General features: G+C 38.6%; 1 protein-coding gene and 1 long non-coding RNA gene across 3 annotated transcripts in view; both read right to left on the reverse strand.

Moving 5' to 3' along the window:
* MOSMO (modulator of smoothened) overlaps positions 1-25698 on the reverse strand; it is a 65121-nt gene that overhangs the window by 19885 nt on the left and 19538 nt on the right. The window lies entirely within an intron of this gene.
* Positions 21430-25535, reverse strand: LOC148110511 (uncharacterized). The gene is made up of 2 exons (XR_015727723.1): positions 25124-25535; positions 21430-24885 (listed from the first exon to the last, which is right to left on the reverse strand). It is a non-coding gene; the product is annotated as an uncharacterized LOC148110511 (long non-coding RNA).

The raw sequence follows: 25698 nt of genomic DNA on the forward strand, positions 1-25698 counted from the left end.
TCATTTCACTAAATGAATAGTTTCCATGTTTTACATGTAGAAGTGAGCTGGTTTAAGGGAGAGGACACTGGTAAAGGGAATAAAATCAAACAAATTTGGTAGGCCAAGTTGTTTCTGTGGGCAGAAAATTTTACAAAAGTATTTTAATCAAAGGGCTGAACATTAATAACTACAGCCCTCAATCACTGACAAGGCTCATCTGTGGACAATGATCAAGCAGTAAACAAGCAACGCAGCAGACAAGAGTGGCTCTCAGTCATGCAAGACTCCTGGCCAAAAAGAGCCATAAAATTAGGGAATTTAGAACTAGAAGGGGTCTCCGAGATCATCAGTCCTAATCTCCCCAGATTAGGTTTGAAGAATACTGAGGCCCAGGAGGTTAAGTGCTAAGTCCAAGGATACAAAGTAACTAGCAGTGCGAAGACTAAACTCAGGTTTTCAATTAACCACCCCTAAACTCTTTTTACCGCATGATGCTGACTTCTTGAACACCATTCACTAAATAAAGAATAGTATTCCTACAAATACCATCAGAAACATCTAGATTTATATCAGAGCAGACTTAATTACAACTTTGTTAGCACAGTGACAGTGAGTCTAAGAGGAACCTTTGCAGTAGGTCAATACAAAGTGGGAGACGATATTTTTGTCAGTTCATAGGAGTGACTCCCTTGAGTTTTTACTCACTCTAAAATACAGCTTCCTCCCACACCCACATTTCTCATAAATGTTCAAGGAATATGCCACTCCCAGCTCATTCTCCTTAAAGAAATAACCCAATTTCTTAGTCTCAAGAAAAAAAGATTGTTTCCTATCTCTAAGGAACTTTTTGGTTAGTTAAAGTCTACTCTCAAACATTACAATAAACATTCATATTTATCTTATTTGCATTGTACAGAAAATGTGCACCCCATCACCTTCTTAGAAAGGGCTTTGTAGGGTAAGTCACAATAAAGAAATAACTTTCCTGAAGGTACAGCAAAAGGTTCCATTGTATGACTTCCAGTTCTGTCAAAAAACTTTTGCCAACTAGTTGATATCTCAAAATTTAATAATTCAAAATCATTTCTTCAATAAATTGTACTCCCTTAATTTACATAAGTAAAATAAGTCTGATAAAAAATTACATTCTAAACTATTAGTCACATATCCATTGACCTAACTGGGAGATACCACATCACAGTTGTAGAAATTCAGGCTCTGGATTTAGATTCCCGGCCCATCAATTACTGGTAGTGAGATTTTAGGCAAGTTACTTAACCTCTGTGTACCTCAGTTTCCTCAACTGTAAATGAGGACAACAACAAAATGATCTCATAGTGGTGTACGGATTATGAGGGGGAATATGTGTAAAGCACTTAGAACAAATGCCTGATACAGAGTAATATGTTGGTTAAGTGTTAAATATTATTAATGATATATTGCTCTTTCACCAAAAGTATGTATTTTTACTTTAAGAAAGGAAACGATCTGTGGGATTCCATCCTCTTTTTAAATTTATTGTTCTCTCTTGGGTTTAGATGAAAAATATCATAAATAAGTGTTCAATTCGTCTAGATCTACTGAATTATTTATAAGTGAATCAGAGTTGTAAAAGTTTAGAATCTAGAAAAATCCAAGGAAAGCGAGTTTAACGCTGAGATGAGTGTTATTCTGTGCTGTTAGCATGGTCCCTTAATTATAAAAGAGGATGGATTTAAGAATGGAGAGCTCTGGACAAAGACAAAAGTTCCGATTCTGACAGCTGCTCTTCTATTTAATCTTTAAGAGGAATTTATATTCTCACTGTAGTTATATTTGGCTTCAGATTGAAAATGTAAACTGAGACCTCCCTCAATTTCCAACGTCAGAAAATACAATCTAAGCTTTCACAGAAATACATAAAACATCAATTTCCCATTAATTAGAGTACATTTTTGGTAGCTGCGAACCCCTAAGCAAAGTGGTCTAATGGTGGTCTAAGGAAACTATACGTTAGAGAAGGTCTCTGCTGAATTTGGAAAGCCTGGCACTATGCCATGAGATTCCTGATTCTTCTGTCCAAGTCTGGGAGGCATGGTGCACTACGACAAGCTTTCCTTCATTCAGCAAATATGGAGCACATGCTCTGTGCAATACAATGTGGGAAGTATGAAGAGAAATATAGACATGATCATTGTATTTCCAGAGGTTATAATATATACAGAGAGCTAAGATGAACACTCAAAGAAAATTATAAAGCATAATTGTGAGATAATAGAAAATACATATATATTGGTCTCTACCTCCGAGCCCCTAAAATCCTTGTAATTTCCAAAGTGGTAAGAACACTAGGACCATCTCATGTTCTTACATGGGTCTTTGACCTTTGTTCCTGACACAGGGCTCCTGAAACCTTTTAATTTTCTGGGTGACATTAGTGCCTTTTGTTCTAATGAGGCAACTATTTAGACTCCCTGGATGAGGACTGGTCAAGGAAAAGGCCAAGTCATAATTAGAACCTTGGAATTTTCAGCCCTGCCCCCCCTTTCTTGAGAAAAGGAATGAAAATGGAGTTAAGGATCAATTATGCCTATGTGATGAAGCCTCCATAAAATCTCAAAAGTACAGGGTTTGGAGAGCTTCCAGGTTGGTAGTGGAAGAGGAGCATGTGCAGAGAGATTATGGAAGCTCCAAGGCTCTTCCCACATTCCTTGCCCTATGCATCTCTTCCATCTGGATGTTGCTCTATATCCTTTATCCTTTTATAATAAACTGGTAAACCAAAGTAAGTGTTTCCTTGAGTTCTGTAAGCCACTCTAGTAAATTAATTGAACCCAAGGAGGGGTCACTGGAACCTCCAATTTTTAGCTAGTTGGTGAGAAGCACAGGTCATAGCCTGGGCTTATAACTGGCATATGAAGTGTATGTGTGGGAGGTGGGAGGGGCAGTCTTGTGGGAGTGAGCCCTTAACCTGTGGGATCTAACACTATCTTTGGGTAGTGTCAGAGCTGAGTAAAATTGTAGGACACCCAGCTGGTGTCACAGAGAATTGCCTGTTGTTGGGGGAGAAACCTTTACACATTTGGTGACCAGAAGTGTCAGTGAGTAGTAAAGGAGGAGAAAAAAAAGGAAAGAAAAACCCGAGTTTTACCTTTTTAACAATAGATAGCAGGATGTGACCTAATGCCAAGAGAATTGTGCAGCCTAGTGAGACTAGGATGCTGGAGATATGCACTCTATCCACAGGCACACTATTCATGGAATTTTGAGCAAGAAACTTCACTTCTTTAGGTCTATGCCCCATTTTACAAATAAGTTATTTCCTAAAGGGTTCCTGATAATGCTTCACAATTGTTTAAATTAGCTTTTTGAGGTATACTTTAGATACAATGAAATTTGCCATTTTATGTGTATAATTCAATGAGTTTTGACAACTGTACAGTCATCTCAGTCATGACACAGAATATCACCACAAAAAATTCCCTCATAATCCTTTGCAGTCAATCCCTTCCCCCCAAGCTCCCAAGACAGACCTGCTCTCTAACACTATAGCTTTGCCTCTTGTAAAATTTCATATAAATAGAATCATTCATTGTTTGCTATTGTGAATAAAGCTGCTACAAATTACAGACTTTTGCATACTGGTCTTTGCATAGACATGGGTGGCGGTGTGGGTACGCATCATACAATCCATTGAGGCCCTGAATAAAACAAAAGGCTAAGAAAGGAGGAATTCACCCTTTTCCTTTCCTTTACAGATTTTCCCCTAGTCTTGCCTTTAATTTTTTTTTTTTTTTTTTAAGTAAACTCTCCGTCCAACATGGGGCTCAAACTCACAACCCCAAGATCAAGAATCACAAGCTCTACCAATGGGGCAAGCCAGGCACTCCTTGCCTTTAAGTTTTCTTAACGATGGTTTTTGAAGGACAAATGTTTTAAATTTGACAGAGTCCAATTTATCAATTTCTTATCCTGCCTTCTATGACTACTTAGCAGCATAGGGAGCATATCGTTTGAATCCCAAACTGAGACTTAGGTAATCAGAGACTATATCAGGTAGGGCACCAGAATAATAAACTTTCATTGTTTCTAAAGCTGTCTCTAAGGAGATTACCAATGGCTCATGGAAAAAGACTGCTTAGGAGTGCTCAATTTTCCTTATTACGCCTGGAAAGATAGCTAAAAATGATATTTCCTCAACCGCTTAAAGAACAAATACATTGTAAGAGTAGTTCTTCATTCCTGATTTAAACAAAACTCTTTGGGATATCTGGGTGGTTCAGTCGGTTAAGTGTCTGCCTTTGGCTCAGGTCATGATCCCAGGGTCCTGGGATGGAGTCCAGCATCAGGCTCCCTGCTCAGTGGGGAGCCTGCTTCTCCCTCGACCTGCTCTGCCTGTCGCTCTCCCTGCTTGTGCTCTGTCTCTCTGACAAATAAATAAAATCTTAAAAAAAAAAAACAAAAAACAAAACCCAACTCATTGCCTAATCCAGATGCTTAGAAAATATCAATTGCATTACTTTTAGAAGATTGACTCATTGCAAAATCTAGTCACTGAGTAAATAATTGATAATATAAAAAGAATAACAAAGAGATGACAGATATATCTGGCAAGAGGGAGAGGGTTATTATATCATAACAGTAAGCCTTAGTTGAAACAATCAAGGTTATTACAAAGTACATTCTTATAAAACCAAACCTTGTCAATAACAAAAATTATAAAGAACATCAATGATCTTCAAGTTCATTCCCAAGTCACCTTTTATGTCTCCACATTCTTTCTAGACAATCTCAATTAGGTTCACAGATTCAATTATCACCCATAAGCCAATGACTCACAAATTTTTTCCTGGTGAGAATGCTTAAGTTCTACTCTCTCAGCAAATTTCAAGCACACAATAGAGTATTAGAAACTACAGTCACCATGCTGTACATCAGATCCTAAGAACTTATTCATCTGATAACTGAAAGTTTGTAACTTTTGATCTACATCTCCCTATTTCCCTCCCCACTCCCAGCCCCTGGCAACTACCATTCTACTGTTTCTAGAAGTGCAACTTAAAAAAAAAAAAAAAAGATTCCATATACAAATGACACCATATAGTCTTTCTCTGTCTGACTTACTTCATCTAGTATAATGCCCTCCAGTTTCATCCATTTTGTCACAAATGCCAGAATTTCCTTCTTCAATAATGAGTGAATAATATTCCATTATACCTATATACCATATTTCTTTATCCATTTATCTGTTGATGGACTCTTAGATTGTTTCCATATCTTGGCTATGTGAATAATGTTACAATGAACATGGGAGTGCAGGTATTTCTTCAAGATACTGATTTCTTTTACTTCAGATACATAACCAGAAATGGAAGTGTTCAATCATATGGTAGCTCTTTCACTTCTCTGAAGAACCTCCATACTGTTTTCCATTGTGGCTATACCAATTTACATTCCCACCAATTATGTCCTCACATTTGTTATCTCTTGTCTTTTGGTAATAGCCATCCTAACTGATGTGAGCTGATATCTCACTGTGGTTTTGATTTGTATTTCCCAGATGATTAGGGAGAAAATATTGTTAAAATGCCCTTACTACGTAAAGTGATCTACAGATTTAATGTAATCCCTACCAAAATTCCAATGGTATTTTTCACAGAAATACAAAAAACAATCCTAAAATTCATATGAAACCATGAAAGACTCCAAATGGCCAAGCAATCTTGAAAAAGAACAAAGCTGGAGGGCATCATACTTCCTGATTTCAAATTACATTGCAAAGCTATAGTTATCAAAAACAGTGTAGTACTCACATAAAAACAGACACAGGGACCAATAATGGAACAGAATAGAGAGCCCAGAAATAAATCCATGTATGTACAGTCAACCAATCTTTGGACAAGAGCACCAAGAACACACAATGGGGATGGTCTCTTTAATAAAGAGTGTTGGAAGAATTGGATATCCAGATGCAGAGAAATGAAACTGGACCCCTAGCTTACACAACGCACAAATTAACTCAAGATGGATTATGGACTAAATGTAAGACCTGAAACTATAAAATCCCTAGAAGAAAGCTCCTTGACACTGGTCTTGGCAATGATTTTTTTTTGAAATGACAACAAAACCAAAGGCAACAAAACCAAAAAAAGACAGGTGGGATTATTTAAACCAAACAGCTTCTGCACAGCAGAGGAAACAATCAACAAAATGAAAAGGCAACCTGCAGAATGGGAGGAATATTTGCAAACTGTGCATCTGATCAGAGATTAATATCCAAAAAAATATAAGAAACTCATACAACTCCATATCAAAAAACCCACAAATAATCCAATTAAATGTACCTGAGTAGAAATTTTTCCAAAGAAGATACATAAATGGCCAACGGGCACATGCAATGGTACTCAACATCAATCACCATCAGAAAATGCCTTTAGTAAATATTAACTGAATGAATAGTGAATGTTCTATATATTTTTTGTGATTATTTAATAACCCACATTTTATCACATTATTTTCTCCCTCCAAAATAAAAGATAAATTAGGGTGTAGTTATTTTTCATTTTACTTTCCTAGGCCACTGACACTAATTTTCTATCTGAGAAGAGGGGAAATAGAAAAAAATAGAAATGGATATTCTCTTAAATAAGCCAGCAATGTTACATTTTAGCAACATACCCTGATAACGTTCTCATTTACTTCATAAACTAAAGGTATCCCTAAAATAGAATGAGAAATGTATTTTTAACGTGGCCAGCCAACTGTTAGTTGAGATGTGGCCTAGGCAACATACTGGTTCCTGCTATACTTAACAGTGAAATGTAAATAAAGAGAGACCCTCATAATTCTGTTTGTCTAATTTGAAAAGAGGAGAAGGAAGTAGCAATAGAGACAAGTGACAGTTAATGTCTGATTTTCTCCAGCCATCTCAAAAATGATAAATGACTTTCCTTTCTTTTTTCCTATGTACATTTTTAAGCTAAAATATGAGTATGTATTAGATACACTTGCTACAAAAATTCAAAAGGTACAAAAGGCGTAGTGTAGAGCAGTAAGTAAATTTCTTTTCAATGACTGGCCTCCAACAACCCAGCTGCTTTTCCTTGAAGCAACAAACACGGTTACTAGTTTCTTGTGTATCTCTACAGAGACAATGTACGATTATACGTGTGTACGCATTCTTTATTTAAAAAATGCCCATGTAGGGGCACCTCGGTGGCACAGCAGTTAAGCATCTGCCTTCGGTTCAGGGCGTGATCCTGGTGTTATGGGATCGAGCCCCACAACAGGCTCCTCTGCTATGAGCCTGCTTCTTCCTCTCCCACTCCCCCTGCTTGTGTTCCCTCTCTTGCTGGCTGTCTCTATCTCTGTCAAATAAATAAAATCTTTAAAAAAAAAATGCCCATGTAGTCATAGTAACATATGTTTTGTATCTTCCTTTCCAAAAATATTAATTAGTAAATATAAAGAATAGTTATAAAATATACATAAAGTTAAAAAAACTCCATGATATAATGAACACTCATATACCCACACACCACTCCCTAATTCCCTTCCACTCCCTTGAGGTAATCACTTTCCTTGATTTTGTGCTTATTAATTTCCTTGCTTATAGTTTTGTAATTTTTTTCCTAAACAACATATTTAGTTTTGTGTTTCCAAACTTCATATGAACAGAATCTTCTTATATGTATACTTACATGACTTGCTTTTCTTACCCCACATGACTAAAATTCAGATTTTGTGTGTAGCTGTAATTCATTCATTTGCCCTGCTGTACAGTACTCTACAATTTGTTTATTCTACTCCAGATATTTCAGGTGTTTCTAGTGGACTGTTGTTTTGTTTTCGAGATTATAAATGGTACTATGTTTCCTCTAGAATTTATTGACAAGAAAAAACTACTAGGTCATAAAGCAAATGCACCTTTAAATTTACTAGTGATACCAAATTGTTTTCCAAAGAGGTTGTGCCAATTCTACCAGAGTATACGTGTTCCAGTAGCTCTATATCCTTACCAACACCTGATGCCGTCTGTATCTTGCTGTTTTACTTCATAATATATTATGGAGAAGTTTATACACTAGAATACATAGAGCTGCCTCACTCTTTTAAAATGGCTTCATAGTATGCTAGCATACAGATATGCCATATTTTATTTATAAATTTTATACCCAGGGAACTCTCTAGTATTTCCCCTTATTATATTATTTCTAGTCTTTTCCTATTTCAAACACGAATGCAATAAACAGCCTTATACATTTGCTACAAAATTCATTTCACACATGAAACTGTATCTCTAGAATAAATTCCTAGAAATAAAATTTCTGGGTTAAACAGTATGTGCATATAAAATGATAAGTAAGATATTGCCAAATTGTCCTCTATGGAAGTTATATTAATTTACCCTCAACTAGCAAGTCCTATTTATTTAATCACATCCTCACTAATACAATATTTACCAATGTTTCTGATCTCTGCCAATATGATATGTGAAAAATGGTATCTCACTATATTTTTAATTTGTATTCTCTTATCAGAGGTGGAACAACTTAAAGGGCCAGTTGTAGAACTTTATTGAAATCATGTGTTCACATCCTTTGCTTTTTAAAAGTGAGTTGTTGATATTTTCCTACTAAAGAAGAAGAGCTCTCTAAATATTAAAGAAACTAGCCATTTGCCTATGATTTGAGCTACAGATATTTAACTTAGATTTTTGAGAACTCCTGCTCTCGAGATAGGTTTACTTCTAATACTTGCTTCTTTTTTTTTTTTTTTTAAGATTTTATTTATTTATTCGACAGAGATAGAGACAGACAGCGAAAGAGGGAACACAAGCAGGGGGAGTGGGAGAGGAAGAAGCAGGCTCCCAGCAGAGGAGCCTGACGTGGGGCTTGATCCCAGAACGCCGGGATCACGCCCTGAGCCGAAGGCAGACGCTTAACCGCTGTGCCACCCAGGCGCCCCCTAATACTTGCTTCTAATCAAAGATATGATCAGATCCAAAGAGGAACATCCAATTACATTTGGCAAGAAAGATGTTTCCTAAACACCGGAACTATTTTCTTTTGGGGTTTAGTATTTTAAATAACAAAGTATCTGGTGCTGTTACTTCTTGGACAGTTCTGTCTCTAACTTTGTAGCAGCTTAAGAGCAGCCATTATCTCATGTCCTTGAGAACTAATGGAAGTATGTTGTTTACAGACCACAAGGCAGAAGGTTGACAGAAGGCACCCAAGTACAACTTAATGCAATTAATTTCACTTACACTAGCTTAAGAGGGATTTTCCTTTTAACTTCCAAAATTACGGTCAGGGTTAGAAAAAAATACTTACACAGAGTGCTATCCAAGGTGAATTCTCTAGCCACAAAGCAGATATATCAATTAATAGAACAGAATCAAACACACCTCAACAGACCAACTATATACAAGATGGCACTAGAAATCAATGGAAAGAATGGATAATTTAGTAAACTGTTTTGGATAATCAACTTGCTATTTAGAAAAGAAGAAATGAATTAATGCACCAAAATAAGATGGGAGATGAATATAAAAATTAAAATCACTGAAGTTAAAAAAAAAAAAAGGAAAATATTTGCGTTGACTATGTGGTCTTAAAAACAGAGAAGACCTTTCTGTCTATATATGTAAAGTCAGAGTCTATTAATAAAAAAACCATGATAGTAATTTAAAGGTAAACAATAGTCTCTGTGCAATACACATGAAGGGGTAATAGTCTTTATATATAATGAGGCTTCCAAATCAACATGAAGCCAAACACCGAAGCTGAAAAATGGACAAAGAATATGAATAAACAATTCATAGAAGATGGCATACAGAACATTAAAAGTATATATATTTTAATGTTCACTTTAGTAATCAAAGAAACGCAGACCAAAACAACATTTCTATTTACTATTAACTTGGTGAAAACTGAAAATACAAAAACTAAAGAAAAAAATAGGTTGACAGGGTGCAGTAAAATATTCTCCAGTAAGACAAAATTTTTTTTTAAAGATTTTATTTATTTATTTGACAGAGAGAGAGACAGCCAGCGAGAGAGGGAACACAAGCAGGGGGAGTAGGAGAGGAAGAAGCAGGCTCCCAGCGGAGGAGCCTGATGTGGGGCTCGATCCCAGAAGGCCAGGTTCACGCCCTGAGCCAAAGGCAGACGCTTAATGACTGAGCCACCCAGGCACCCCAGTAAGACAAATTTCTAAATGTATTCCTCAGGGTAATTTGGCAACACATACTAAAACCTTCAAAAATGGCCATATCTTCTCATCTAATATGTGTAAGTATTTAGAACATGGTAAAAGTGCCATTTCAAAGCATCAGGGGAAAAAAATGTGCTAGTCAATGAATAGTACTGGAGCAACCGGCTATATTGGGGGAAAAAATAAAGCTAATTATTTTAAATTATGGATAAAAATAAATTCAAGATGCTTTACAAAGCTAAATGTAAAAACAAAAACAAAAACTGTAAGTTTGGAGTAGGAAAGTCCTTTTATTTTTTAAAAATATTTTATTAATTTGAGAGAAAGAGAGAGAGAGTGTGAGTGGGGGGCAGGGCCAGAGGGAGAGGGAGAAACAGACTGCCAGGTGAGCAGGAAGCCCCATACAGGGCTAGATCCCAGGACCCCTGGGGGACTATGGCCTAAACCAAAGGCAGAGGGTGAACTGACTGTGCTACCCAGGGACCTCTGGAGTAGGAAAGTCCTTTTAAAGTAAGACCCCAAGCCCTAAACCTATAAAGAAAAAAATAAATTGATAGACAAAATTTCAAACTTTTTCCTTTATGACAAAAGAAACAATAAATAATATTGGAAAATAAATTTGAAAAACAATGTGAGACTGGCAGAAAATATTTACAACTATATAACAGTTTATCTGGAATATATGAATAGGTGCTAGAAATCAATAAGAAAAAATTAAAAACTTCATGTATACAAACAAGATGAAATATAAGTGACCAATAACATGAAAAGATGTTCAATCTAATAATAAGGAAATGCAAATTATGACAAAATACCATTTTTTTGGTCATCAAATTGGCAAAAATTAGAAAGATTTATGCTACCCAGTAGTGGAAAAGGTACGGAGAAATAAATACTATTTTTTTTTAAGATTTATTATTTATTTATTTGACAGAGAGAGAGAGACAGCCAGCGAGAGAGGGAACACAAGCAGGGGGAGTGGGAGAGGAAGAAGCAGGCTCCCAGCAGAGCAGGGAGCCCAGTGCGGGGCTCGATTCCAGAACTCCAGGATCACACCCTGAGCTGAAGGCAGACGCTTAACAACTGAGCCACCTAGGCACCCCAAAATAAATACTATTTTATACATTGTTGGGATGGTGGGGGAAAAAACTGGTATAGCCTCTTGAGAAAGCAATTTGGAACAGTAATAATAATAATAATAATAATAACAACAACAGCAGCAGCAGCAGAAGCAACATCAGTTAACGCTTATATAGTACAAACATATCCCAAGTACTTTTTTTTTTTTAAAGATTTTATTTATTTATTTGACAGAGAGAGACAGCCAGCGAGAGAGGGAACATAAGCAGGGGGAGTGGGAGAGGAAGAAGCAGGCTCCCAGCGGAGGAGCCTGATGTGGGGCTCGATCCCAGGACTCCGGGATCACACCCTGAGCCGAAGGCAGACGCTTAACGACTGCGCCACCCAGGAGTCCCCCCCCCCTTTTTTTTTTAAGAGAAGAGGGGAGGGGCAGAGGGAGAGAATTCTGAGCAGGCTCCATGCCCAGCACAGAGCCCAACTCGGGGCTCGATCTCAAGACCCTGAGATCATGACCTGAACTGAAATCAAGAGTTGGACACTTAAGTGACTGAGCCACCCAGGTGCTCCCCAAGTACTATTCTAAGTGCTTAAGATATACTAGCTCATTTCATCTCTTTACAACACTATGAGGTAGGTACTACTATTTCTCCAGTTTTTAAATGAAGAAACTGAGAGTAACACCTTACACAAAGATGGTGAACCCAGGGAGTTTGGCTCTAGCCTCTGCTACTATCCAGTAGGCTCTACTGTACTGGTGGCCACCTTGGTACACTGCTAAGATCTCCCTTGAAGCATCTGCTACAACATGGACAGCACTGGAGGAGATAATGCTAAGTGAAATAAGTCAAGCAGAGAAAGACAACTATCATATGATTTCTCTCATCTATGGAACATAAAAACTAGGAAGATCGGTAGGAGAAGAAAGGGATAAAGAAAGGGGGGGTAATCAGAAGGGGGAATGAAACATGAGAGACTATGGACTATGAGAAACAAACTGAGGGCCTCAGAGGGGAGGGGGGTGGGGGAATGGGATAGACCGGTGATGGGTAGTAAGGAGGGCACGTATTGCATGGTGCACTGGGTGTTATACACAACTAATGAATCATCGAGCCTTACATCGAAAACCGGGGATGTACTGTATGGTGACTAACATAATATAATAAAAAATTATTAAAAAAAAAAAAAAAAGATCTCCCTTGAAGACACCCTGCAGTTTGGCTCCAAAGAGTACAGTTAGCCTCTAGCTGTCAGTGCTTTTAAGAGTCACCTTACTTTTCAAGATCAAGCCACTTTCTTCCCAGGAAGCCCCTCATCAATAACTGAGCATGAGGGAGTTCTAGGGCCTCGCCATTTCTTCCCAACAAGATTCGACTCCTCTAAGAGGCAATCTTACTCCAGAGTGCCCCAGTGAGTTGGCTGAGACTCAGATCTGTATCAGGAATTGACTATTTCCCTGTCTTTTAGCTTCCACCCCCTTGTTTTTCACAGGTACTAACCTTCGAACGCTGCTTGCAGTTCTAACTCCATCTCAGTGTCAGCCTCCCAGAGGATCCAACTGACACAATCACCTTTCTAACAAAATTTAAAGTGTATATACCTTTCTGCTTAGCAATTTCATTTTTATATATGTAATCCAGAGAAAACCCTGCACATATGGACAAAGAAACAGTTACAAAATGTTCACTGCGCATTATTTATAATAGTGAAAAAACTAAATACTTATGAAGAGAGGAATGGCTAAATAATGGTTCATGCACACCACAGAACATTAAAAAAGAATGAGATAATTCTGTGCATATTAGATGTGGAAAGATGTCCAAGACATCCTGAGAAAAAAAAGCAAACTACAGAACAGTATATATCATGAGATCCATTTATTAAACAATACGTATTTATTTCTGTAAGTGCACAATATGTAAATGCACAAAAAACTGACTGGTTACTTCTGGAAAGATGGAGTGGAGGGGAAATGGTAGAGATGGGAAAGAAAGTCCTATATTTTTACTTCTCATTTTAATATTTAGAATGCATTCACAGACACTCAGTTCTCATTATTTGCAGATTCCATACTTGCAAATATGCCACTCACTAAAATTTAGTTGTAACCCCTAAATAATAGTTGTGGCACTTTTGTGGTCATTTGTGGACATAATGCATGTATAGAATGGCAAAAATTTTGAGCTACCCAACATTCATTTCCAGCTGAAGTCAAACTAGGTAATTTTCTGCCTTGTTTCAGCCACCATACAGTAAAAAAGTGTCCTTTCTATGCTCTCATAATGCCACATTTTTGTATTTTTGTTGATGATTTCGCTGTTTAAAATGAACCAGGTATAGTGCTGATGTGCTGTCTAGTGTTCCTAAGCAAAAACTTCCTTAAAATTGAATCAACAATATACAGTAAATAAGGTATCTTTAAATAGTAACACACATAAAGGGGTGCCTGGGCAGCTCAGTCAGTTAAGTGTCTGCCTTTGGCTCAGGTCATGATCCTGGGGTCCTGGGATGGAACCCCGTGATAGGCTCCCTTGGCAGGGAGTCTGCTTCTCCCCTTCCTCTGCCCTCCTCTCCAGCTCATGCTTGCTCTCTCTCTCAAATAAATAAATAAAATCTTAAAGAAACACACATAAAACAAGGTAATGCAGTGACTGGTTGACAAAATGTGACCAGAGACTCCTAGGAACCCAACCCTGTATTTCCTCTAGGGATAATGATCCAATATTTACTAGACTAGCATTCATGGTGACTTTATAGAACGTAACTACCACAAGAGAATATATTTTAAGATTTATGTTAGCCAGAGTTCTTTAAAAATAGAGCAATAAAGTCATCACACAGCTCTCCAGTGTATTCTAATCCCACATCCCTCAGCTGCCTGCTTGTCATGGTGATGATACAGCTGTTTCAACTTTTCTTAACTCGAATTTTTCTTCACAGGCCCCCCCCCAGAGGAATTAAATCAGAATGAGTTACTACTGATATTCAGAAAGACTTAAAATTTTATTCCACGAATAATCCTTTGGACAGCCTGAACCTGCACTAATATGATACCCACCAGTACAAAAAGATTTTTTAACATTAATTAATGTCTTTAAATTTACTGTCACCCTTTTAGCATAGGAAATCTTTTTAAGAAATGCACAGAGCAGACACATTTTTATTTTCAGGATCCAAAAACTAATTTTTTATCAGGTTCCAAATATTATTACTACCCACCAACACCCACAGCCAACATTAGAGAACTCAATACATTTTATTTATAAAGATCATGAAGATCTAGCAAAAAACTGCCCTTCTTATGCCTTTCCCACTCTGGTAAGGTGACACCAGAAAACATGTTCATTTTTCTAAAATACCCAAACTTAACACTATGAATGAACTATAAAAATGTTAGAATCTTGACTGTATATAAAAGATTACAGAGAAGAACTGATTCTTTCACTTAGTTATGGTATTGTTATTAAACATAAGCTCATCAAGATAATGCACAATGAGTGGCCAAGCTGTTTGAAAAGTTATCCTTAAAATAAGGGCCATGAAAAGTGGAACAGACCAGTGGTTAGGAGCATAGTAAGGTACAGAACAAGACTGCCTGGGGCTGTGTCACTAACTAGCTCTGTAACCTCACGCAAGTTACTGATCTCTGTGACCACTTTCCACATCTGTAAAATGGGGATAATAAATAGTACCCACCTCATAGAATTTGGGGTAATTATTAAGTGAGTTTATTCTTGCAGGAAGCTTAGAACAATGCCTGGCACACAGATGTGCTAATAAATTAGCTGTTGTTCTAGCAAACCACAGAAGTATCTTTTAAGTTGTACGTCAGGTAAATTTTAGATAATTTATACCTTGTACAGTAAATTTATGACGTTCATTATCCCATGAAGTAGGTCAGGCTAAAAACATCAAAAAAAGGTATAAATCTGCAGATGATGGAGTAGTGATGAATAACGAAGAGAAGGAACATATTTTCAGGACTATCCCTCACTTTGAAAAATGTCAGGTAACTGCTGACTGGATCTACCAGTCATGCCACCTAACCCAACAGCAGCTAGACACCGCTCAGTACTGCTTATGTTCCTCCTTCGTCCACTCTGCTGCAACCTCCACAGCAGCTGTTTCAGACCTTTCCACACTCCTCAAATTCTCTAATGCCTGCCCAAAGTAGATAACCTTTCTTCCCACTCACTGGAAAAAATCAAGGTCATGCAAATGAAGCAACCTCATTTGCCCTCTTCTCCACCTGAAAACCTCTCTGAAGCTCAGTGCATCATCCCCAAACTTCTCTGTACCATCTCTTCTTGTTTATTTTAAAATCTTCTTTTTCTTAGTTTTATTGAGATATAATTGACATATCCAAATCTTTTTTTTTTTTTTTAAGTAAACTCTATGCCCAGTGTGGGGCTTGAACTCACCACCCTGAGATAAAGAGTTGCATGCTCTTCTTACTGAGCCAGCCAGGTGCCCCTCTTCACAGTTTATTTTAAAGAAGATGAACTCCGGGGCGCCTGGGTGGCTCAGTCGTTAAGCGTCTGCCTTCGGCTCAGGGCGTGATCCCAGAGTCCTGGGATCGAGCCCCACATCAGGCTCCTCCGCTGGGAGCCTGCTTCTTCCTCTCCCACTCCCCCTGCTTGTGTTCCCTCTCTTGCTGGCTGTCTCTTTCTCTGTCAAGTAAATAAATAAAATCTTGAAAAAAAATAAAATAAAATAAAGAAGATGAATTCCTTCTCCTTCCCAAACTCCCTTACTCTTCATTTTTCAGAAATGTAATTCCCTTCCTTCCCCTTTGTTCTGACTTTGATTTTCACTCCCTGAACCTGTTAGAATGTGGTTATAGAATTTAACTACATCAGAATCTTCTGGTGGTTAGGGTGGAATGGGGTGGGGTGGGGTGGGGTGGGGTGTGTGTGTGTGTGTTTGGCAGGGGGAACTTGTTTAAAATGCTGACACAGGTAACCCTTACTTTTTGAAAGTTCGCATTCCACCACTTCACTTTTACAAAAGTCTACATTAGTACTTGTTTTCACTTATCAGAAGAAATCCAAAAAGGATTTTTGCTTTTACAACAAAAGGTGAAAAGCATAAATAGTGTTTGGCATTTGTTTTGTAGCAAGCCGCTATAGAAGCAGCACTCACCCCAAACTATACTCAGCATTAAGCCACCACAGCTTTGAACTTTCTGTGAGCATCTGTGCTTTACCTCAACTTACTTTGCGCATCCATTAGCAAGATGTGTCTTAAGATACCAGAAAAGCCTTTTGTTTTATTTATTTTTAAAGATTTTGTTTATTTATTTGACAGAGAGAGAGAGAGCACAAGCAGGGGGAGCGGCAGGCAGAGGGAGAGGGAGAAGCAGGCTCCCCATGTAGCAGGGAGCCCAAGGTGGGGCTGATCCCAGGACCCTGGGATCATGACCCGTGCCAAAGGCAGTCGCTTAAGTGAGCCACCCAGGGGCCCCAAGCCCAAGTTATTTTTTTAGGTCTAGGAATGCTCGAAATTTTTTCCAATTAGGGATGCCTGGGTGGCTCAGCCAGTTAAGTGCCTGCCTTCAGCTCCGGTCATGAGCCTGGGCTCCTTGCTCAGCGGGGAAGTCTGCTTTCTCCCTCTGCCTGCTGCTCCCCTGCCTGTGTGCTCTCTCTCTGACAAACAGATAAATAAAATCTTAAAAAAAATTTTTTTCCCCAATTAAATCAATGGTAATGGCTTCTTCACTTTATACCATTTCAGCTTACAAAAGGTTTCTTAAGAATGTTCTACCTTCAGATACCAGGGGAAAGCTGTATCTGGTCCCCGCACCTACTGAATCAGATTCCCTACATGTGGTGCCAGCAACCTCCACTGTGAACAAAATCCTCTTCCTGTTCTTGTGCACACTAAAGTTGACAACTGTCTTGGACTATGGATCTTTCTTCTCTCTCCCCAAAAATATGCTTATGTCTATATTTATATAAAAAACAAAACAAAGCAAACTATATTTCCTTTAAATGACTATCTCAGATTACACATTGCCTCTATTCCTTCGGCTCTCAGAGGGGGGCGGATTTATCTCATCTACTCATACCCTTTGTATTAGGACTTTGACTTCACTGCTTTATGTAAGTTGTTCTTTCCAAGATCATTCCTGGCCTCTCAGTCTCTAAATCCAAAGATCTGCTCCAGTCTTCACTTTTCTTCAGCTTTTCTATAGCATGAAACATTGGTAGCTATCTCCGTGGGACTAGCTCTGTCTTTGCTTTCCTGAAACCACATTCTTGTTCTTCTATCTCTAAGGCTGCCCCTTCTGTTTAGTTGGTTCTTTCCTCTTCAATGTTATAAATCCCAATGCCCTTTATTCTTTCCAGAATTTTAGCCTAATCTTCCACCCGCTTGGGTGTCCTGTTACTTTAAAAACACAATGCATCTAAGATGTAGCCTTCTGATTTCCCCTATTTTTTTCTCATTCATTCAAGTATTTACTGCTCATCACTCTATGCTAGGCACTGTTCTGAGTTTTGGGCATAAAAAGTTATAAAAGGAGATGAAGGCAGACACTCAGTGATACTGTCACCACTTCGCTCACCCAGTTTGGAAATCTTGGAATCATCTTGTTGCTTGCCTCCTTTTGTCCCTTCTACTATGTAAAAAATATCATTCTTTCGAATTTTTCTTATTTGTTCCTTCCTTCTTTACACTGCTATCCCTGTCCAGGTCTTATTCTAATACTAAAATTATTGTTAAAACTTCTTCAGTAGTCTCTTTCCTTCTAGTCCCTCCTTATATTTTACTCACCCATTCAAGATATATTTACTGAATGAATGCCTTCTATGTCCTAGGCACTGTTCTGGGCACTGGGATACAGCAGTAAGACAGAAACACCCCTTTTTATATGAAGCATATATTTTAGTAGAGGGAGACAGAGGGAAAAAAGTAAAGTAATAAACAAGTTAATTAGCAGATGGTCACAAATGTCATGAGGAAAATGATATGGGGTAAGGTGTTGGAGAATCACTATCTTAGATTCTCAGGGTGGTTAGGGAAGGCCTCGCTCTGAAGAGGTGGTATCTAGCTGAGACCATAAATCCTATCATACTATGGATAAATTAATATTCCCCAAACACCACTTTTATACTATCTCTCTGCTCATGAACTTTTATTCGACAGAGATAGAGACAGCCAGTGAGAGAGGGAACACAAGCAGGGGGAGTGGGAGAGGAAGAAGCAGGCTCATAGCGGAGGAGCCTGATGTGGGGCTTGATCCCATAATGCCGGGATCACGCCCTGAGCCGAAGGCAGACGCTTAACGACTGAGCACCCAGGCGCCCCTGCTCATGAACTTTTAAAGGCTATCTACTAATTATAAGGCAAAGGCGAAAATTCCCACCTAACTTTCCAATTTAATTTTCTAAAAATCCTCTCCAGATTCTGCTTCAACTCACTTTTACTAAGCAGTAAAAGGATGTGCCAGGCATAGTGGTTAGTATTTCTTTCCTCCAAAAGATACCTACCTGATACTCCCAACAAGTATTATAATTTCCTTCTTACAGATAAAAAGGAAAGAAACTTGCCTAAGGTTATTCAGCTAATAAGTGACAATACTGGGCCAGAGGTGATAACATAAGCTATTACTTATTAACATTTATTATGTGCCAAACTATGCGTTGACTTGTCTCATTTAGTCCTCATAATTGAAAGAGATAGGTATTATTATGATTAGGTTGCTGATGTGATTATGTGTGATTATTATTAGAGGTCTGAAGCTTAGAGAAGGCTAAGTAATCTGCCTAAGTCACGAAGTGGTCAAGGTAGGATTAAACTAAGACCTGTCTGACTTCAACGTCTGTATGAGACCACTCTGCTTAGTTCATTTAATGGCTCTTTCTCCTGTGTCACCTGGGACAAACTCTAACCCCAGATCAACACAATGGTTTCCTTTTCCTGCATCTCCACCCAGGCTGCTGAACTCTGCTAGAAAAAAATATAGAACCATTAGACGGGGAGTGTTTAAAAGGAAAAAAAAAAAAAAGGCCTTACAGGGCCAAGTAGACCCTCATTATGACCTAGAAATCTTTTTCTAGTCAGCTGTCTACCATCCTTCACAGCAGCTACCTCAACCCTTTCCACTTGCCTCAAACTTCCTACCTAATCATGCCCTTCCACTCCTAACAGATGACCCCCTCTGTTCTCTTACTGAGGAAATATAAGCCGTCAGCGGGAAACTCCTTCAACTTTGTACCACCATATCTATAAACTAACTTTACCTCCTTTATCTTTACTTCCTTTCCTCTTCTCACAAAGGAAAACGTATCTTGCTTCCTGAAGTTGGCTATGCTCTGTCCACCGCTCTGTGTGGTATCATCAGGACCCTCGCTCAATCAAGAATCCCTTCTCTTTGATGCATTATCAACCCCTCCTTCTCCACGGACTCCTCATTATCATCAACATAAGACCAACTCTATCTAAAAATGACCTACCCTGGACCCCACATTCTTCTCTAATTAACTTTTCTCTCCCTTCCACAGGCAAAATTCTATCTCCATTGCTATTTTACTTCACCTACTAGTCATTTCTCAACCCGCTATGAATAAGGTTCCTACCATACTACTTCACTAAAACTTCTCTCCCCAGGGTTATTAACAAACTCTTTAAAACCAATGTACTTTTCAATTTCTAATGTTACTTGCTCTTTGGTAACACTGTTGACCACATCTTTCTTCTTTTCCCCATGGCTTCCACAATATCAAGTTTTCCTTTGGTTTCCTTCTCAAGCCTAGCTTTCTCAGTCTCCTGAAAATATTGGTCATCTTCAGGGTTCTGTCTCAGGTTCTCTTCTCTTTTTTCCCCTCACTCATTGTACTTTTGCTGGAAAATATCACCCCCTACCCATAGCTTCTACAATCAATCATACACTCATAACTCCTCTGCATCTTCTGTACAAGTCTGATTTATGAGTTTCAGATTCATACATTTACCTGCTCAGCAGGGATATTCTTTGGTTTGATAACCTCTTCAAATTCAAAATATTAATACTGGGATTAATATTAAAATGACCTCATAATGTCCTCACAATCAAGTCCAAATTCTTATCATCCCTTAAAAGTTTAAAAAACATTTTGGCAATTTCTTTAAAAACTAAACATGCAACTACTATATGACTAAGCAATTACACCTTGGCATTTATCCCAGAGAAATGAAAATTTGGGTTCATACAAAAACTTGCGCATGGATGTTCAGAGCAGCTTATTCGTAATAGCCAAAAATTGGAACGTGGGATTCCTGGGTGGCTCAGTTGGTTAAGTTGGTTAAGTGTCTGCCTTTGACTCAGGTCATGATCTCAGGGTCCTGGAATTGAGCTCTGCATCAGGCTCCCTGCTCAGCAGGGAGCCTGCTTCTCCCTCTGCCTGCCGATCCCCCTGCTTGTGTTCTCTGACAAATAAATAAATTAAATCTAAAAAACAAAAAACAAAACTGGAATCAGCTCAGACGTACATCAGCAGGTGAATGGTTAAACAAATTCTGGTATATTTATACCACAGAGTATTACTCAACAATAAAAAGAAATAAACTACGGACATGTGCAAGTTGGATATCTGAACCTGACTGTGACAGCGAACAAACAAAGCTACACAGGTGACAAAAATGCACAGAACTTATTAATACATAAACACAAGTACAAATAAGGAAATCTAAGATCTATGGAATGCTTCAGTGTCAACACCCTTTGTGACATTATACTACAGTTTTGCAAAAATTTTACCATTGTGGCTAGGAACAGAAATGACATTCCTCAACTAGATAAACAGTATATACAAAAAACCCACAGCTACCATACTTAATGGAGAAAAATGGAGAATGCTTTCCCCCTAAGATCAGGAATAAGACAAGGGTATCTGCTTTTGTCACTTGTATTCAACATTGTTCCAAAAGTTCTAGCGAAGGCAATTAGGCAGGAAAAATAATCCACTAAAACACTATTAGAATAAATTACTTTTAAAAGGTTGCAGGATATTGGGGCACCTGGGTGGCTCAAACAGTTAAGCATCTGCCTTCAGCTCATCACAATCCTAGAGTCCTGGGATTGAGCCCTGCATCGGGCTCACTGCTCACCGGGGAGCATGCTTCTCCCTCTCCCTCTGCCTGCTACTCTCCCTGCTTGTGCTCTCTCTCTGTGTCAAATAAATAAGTAAAATCTTAAAAAAAAAAAAAAAAACCTTGCAGGATATCATCGATATGCAAAAATTGAATTTCCATACACTAGTGATGAGCAATCTGAAAATTAAGATGGTAATGATTTTACAATAATAGCAAAAAGAATAAAACACCCAAAAATAAATCTAGCAAAATAAGTGGGAGCTTCTGGTTTCTGGTCCAGCAACGTAAGGAGCTAAGAAGTTGTTATTCTTGCCCACAAAGCAAGAAAGATGCTGAACAAACTGAGTATCAACAACTCTTCTTAGAGCCATCAAAGAACTGAGGACACGGCAAACCACTGCCTCCAAAGTTGGAGGGACAAACAGGCCAATACAGAGAATCACAACTTACTGGAGCAGAAACCTAGACAATTCCATGGGAACAAGTACCAGGGTAGGAAGACCTAAACTGTAAACGGATAAATTCTTGGAGGTTCAGTGTGGTTAAGTTTGAGTTAAAAATTCTCGGGGGAAGTCCTAGGGAATCTCCCACACTTTTACGAGTTTTACCTACAGAAGTCCTACAGCTCTCATGGTGAAGACAGGAGAACAATTCCCTTGTGCATCTGGCAGGAAAAATGCAAAAACAGCTCTTTTGAGATAAGCCCAGAGCATCCTGTTCTCAATGAGGCTTGGTCTCAAAAGAAACTATTTTACCAGAGCCTAACCGACTAGGGTTTTACCAGAGCCTAACAGAGCTGGAGAAAGGGAAATAGCCAACTCCAGGAATTCTTTATCCTTCATGTCTCATCCAAGGAGGGTAGGGGTGACTGAGAAACACTTGTAGGGGGGAAGGTCACAGCCCAGGGGCACACATTCACTAAAAGACTGAGACTTAATCATAGAACTGTAGAATTTTTTTTTTCCCTTCCACAAACCTATAGATCAATGCAACAGAATTTAGAGTCCAAAAATAAACCTCATATTTATGGCCAATTGATTTTCAACAAGGGGGTCAAGATTATTTCATGGGGGAAATAATAGTCTTTTCAACAAGTGGTAGAGGGACAACTGGATATTTACATGTAAAAGAATGAATTTGGACCTTTACTTCATACCATATACAAAAATTTACTCAAAATAGGCAAGAGATCTAAATGAAGAGCTAAAACCCCTAGAAGAAAGCTTAGGAAAAAATCTTCACCCCACTGAATTAGGCAATCATTTCCTAGATATGACACCAAAAGCACAAACAACAAAAGAAACAATAAACTGGGCTTCAGATTTAAAATTTTTGCACATCAAATGATACCATAAAGAAAATGAAAAGGCTGGGAGAAAATATTTGCCAATCATGTCTGAAAATGACTTATCTCTTACAACTTAACAACAGAAAGACAATTCAATTTAAAAATGGGCAGAGGATCAGACAGACCTTTCTCCAAAGAAGATATCAAAATGACCAAAAGCATATAAAAGATGCTCAACATTATTAGTCATCAGGAAAATGCAAATCAAAGCCACAATGAGAAACTATTCACATCCACTAGGATGGCTATAATGAAAAACACAGGTATAACAAGTGCTGATGAGGATGTAGAGAAACTGGAATCTTCATACATTGCTGGTTGGAAAGTTAAATGGTGCAACCACTTTGGAAGACAGCATGTCAATTTCACCAAAAACTAAGTTTATGATCCAGCAATTTCACTCCTAGAAATGCAAGAGAAATGGAAACATACATCCACACAAAAATGTGTACATGAATGTTCATACTATAATGCATAGGTTACAAAAGGCAGAAACAACCCAAATGTCCACCAATTGATGAACAAAATGAAGTTTAGCCATACAATGGATTATTATTTATCAATAAAAAGAAATGAAGTACTGATACGTGGTACAGCATGAACCTTGAAAACATTTAGTGAAAGAAGCCAGTCACAAAAGACTACATGTTATATGATTCTATTTACATGAAACGTGCAGAATAGGTAAGTATACAGAGACAGAGTAAATTAGTAGTTGCTTAGTGCTGGGAAAGTTGGGGGGTGATAGCTAAAGGGTACACCGGGTTACTTTCTGAAGTGATGAAAATGTTCTAAAACTGACCATGGTGATGGTTATTGCACAACTTTGAGAATACACTAAAAGTGAATTGTACACTTTAGGGATAAACTATATGGCATGTGACTTATATACCAATAAATGTGTTAAAAAAAAAAACAAAACAAAACAGGGAGCAGCGGGGGGAGAAGGGAGATGAAAAAATAAGCTCTCCATGATCTAGTCCCTGTTTCCCTATCCAGAGGCATCTAATGTTACTCCTCCCCTTAAACTACTGTCATCAGGCACACTAAGCTTTCAGGTTCCCTATGTAAAACCTGCTTTTCCTTCTACCTGGACCATTTTGACATCCTTCCCTTCTTTGGCCAATTCCTATTTGTTCTTTAGATCTCAGCTTAGAGGTCATTCATTCTTCCTGTGGTCCTTTCTAACCTTCCAAGCCTGAATTAAAGGCACTCTGATGTGCTCCCACAGCAACATGCTTACTACTATTTTAGTTTTCCTTACTGAATTCCAATTAACTGTTTAATAATCTGTAGCTCTCACTAAAACTGGGTAATTTTTTAAAAATAAATATTTTGTTTATGTATTTTAAAAAGAGAGAGCACTCGAGAGTAGTCAGGTGGGGTGGGTGTCAGGAGGGGCAGAGGGGGAGAGAATCTCAGACTCCAGGCTGAGCATGAAGCCCCAATATAGGCCTTGATCTCACGACTCTGAGATCAACACCTGAGCTGAAATAAAGAGTCAGATGCTCAATCACTGAGCTGCCCAGGCACCCCTAAAACTAGGTTTTATTTAGGGCATCTTGCCTTAGAGTGGGTAAAAAATACTTTTTGAAAAAAAGGGGCGCTTGGGTGGCTCAGTCATTAAGCGTCTGCCTTCGGCTCAGGGCCTGATCCCAGGATTCTGGGATAGAGCCCCGCATTGGGCTCCCTGCTCTGCTGGGAGCCTGCTTCTTCCTTTCCCACTCCCCCTACTTGTGTTCAGTCTCTCGCTGGCTGTCTCTCTCTCTGTCAAATAAATAAATAAAATCTTTAAAAAAAAAGATTTATTTATTTGACAAAAGGAGAGAGAGAGAGCACAAGCAGTGGGAGCAGCAGGCAGAGGAAGAGGGAGAAGCAGGCTCCCCAGAGAGCAGGGAGCCCAAGGTGGGGCTGATCCCAGGACTCTGGGGATGACCTGCACCCAAGGCAGTCGCTTAACTGACTGAGCCACCCAGGCACCCCAAAATAAATACTTCTCAAAGGGTAGGCTAAACTAACTTTAAGTCAGAATCACTTCTGTGATCACCTGCCAGCTCAAAAGAATACTTGAGGAAAAAAGTCTCAAGCTACTGGAAATATTTCATTGTAAAGAAAAAAAGCACTGATGCATAATTTGCCTAGAAATAAGCACGAAGCACTTCATGTTCAGACACTCTAAGCAAATTTTCAAATAGAAAAATAGTGACCTGGGGCGCCTGGGTAGCGCAGTCGTTAAAGCGTCTGCCTTCGGCTCAGGGCGTGATCCTGGCGATCCGGGATCGAGTCCCACATCAGGCTCTTCCGCTATGAGCCTGCTTCTTCCTCTCCCACTCCCCCTGCTGTGTTCCCTCTCTCGCTGGCTGTCTCTCTGTCACATAAATAAATAAAATCTTTAAAAAAAAAAAAAAAAAAAAAGAAAAAAAAAAAAAAAAGAAAAATAGTGACCTGCCTTCTCTGGTTAAGCTTTGTGCAGACATGTTTAACCTGACCAGATAATAATAGTTTTGATTTTCAAATACTTTGTACTTGAATTTTCTTGCAGTGATGTATTGTAGGTTCTGAATCCCAATGAATATCTATCCATAGGCAAGTCTGCAAAATAAAAGACCCAAGAGAGTACTAGGGCTCAGTGCATTCTCCCTTATCAATTCTGAATCAGACTGAAGGTAGACTACACACTATAGATTCTATCTAGAGCAGGAAATAACAACAAATAATAACTTCATATTTTGCTAGGAAACTTTCAGAATCTGGGGGGCAGTATGAAGAAACATAGGTTTATGGGGGGAGGAATCTGAAAAAAGTCTTTTAGAAATTTCCTTCCTTCCTTCCTTCCTTCCTTCCTTCCTTCCTTCCTTCCTTCCTTCCTCCCTCCCTCCCTCCCTCCCTCCCTCCCTCCCTCCCTTTGTCTCCCCCCTCTCTCTCTTAGAAATTTCCACAAGAGGTCCAAATAACTCCTGAAAAGCTGTTAAGAATGCAATAGGGGCGCCTGGGTAGCGCAGTCATTAAGCGTCTGCGTT

This window comes from Ursus americanus, chromosome 2 (assembly GCF_024610735.1).
Source record: "Ursus americanus isolate L20-20 chromosome 2, mUrsAme1.1.p, whole genome shotgun sequence".
NCBI classification, from domain to species: Eukaryota; Metazoa; Chordata; class Mammalia; order Carnivora; family Ursidae; genus Ursus; species Ursus americanus.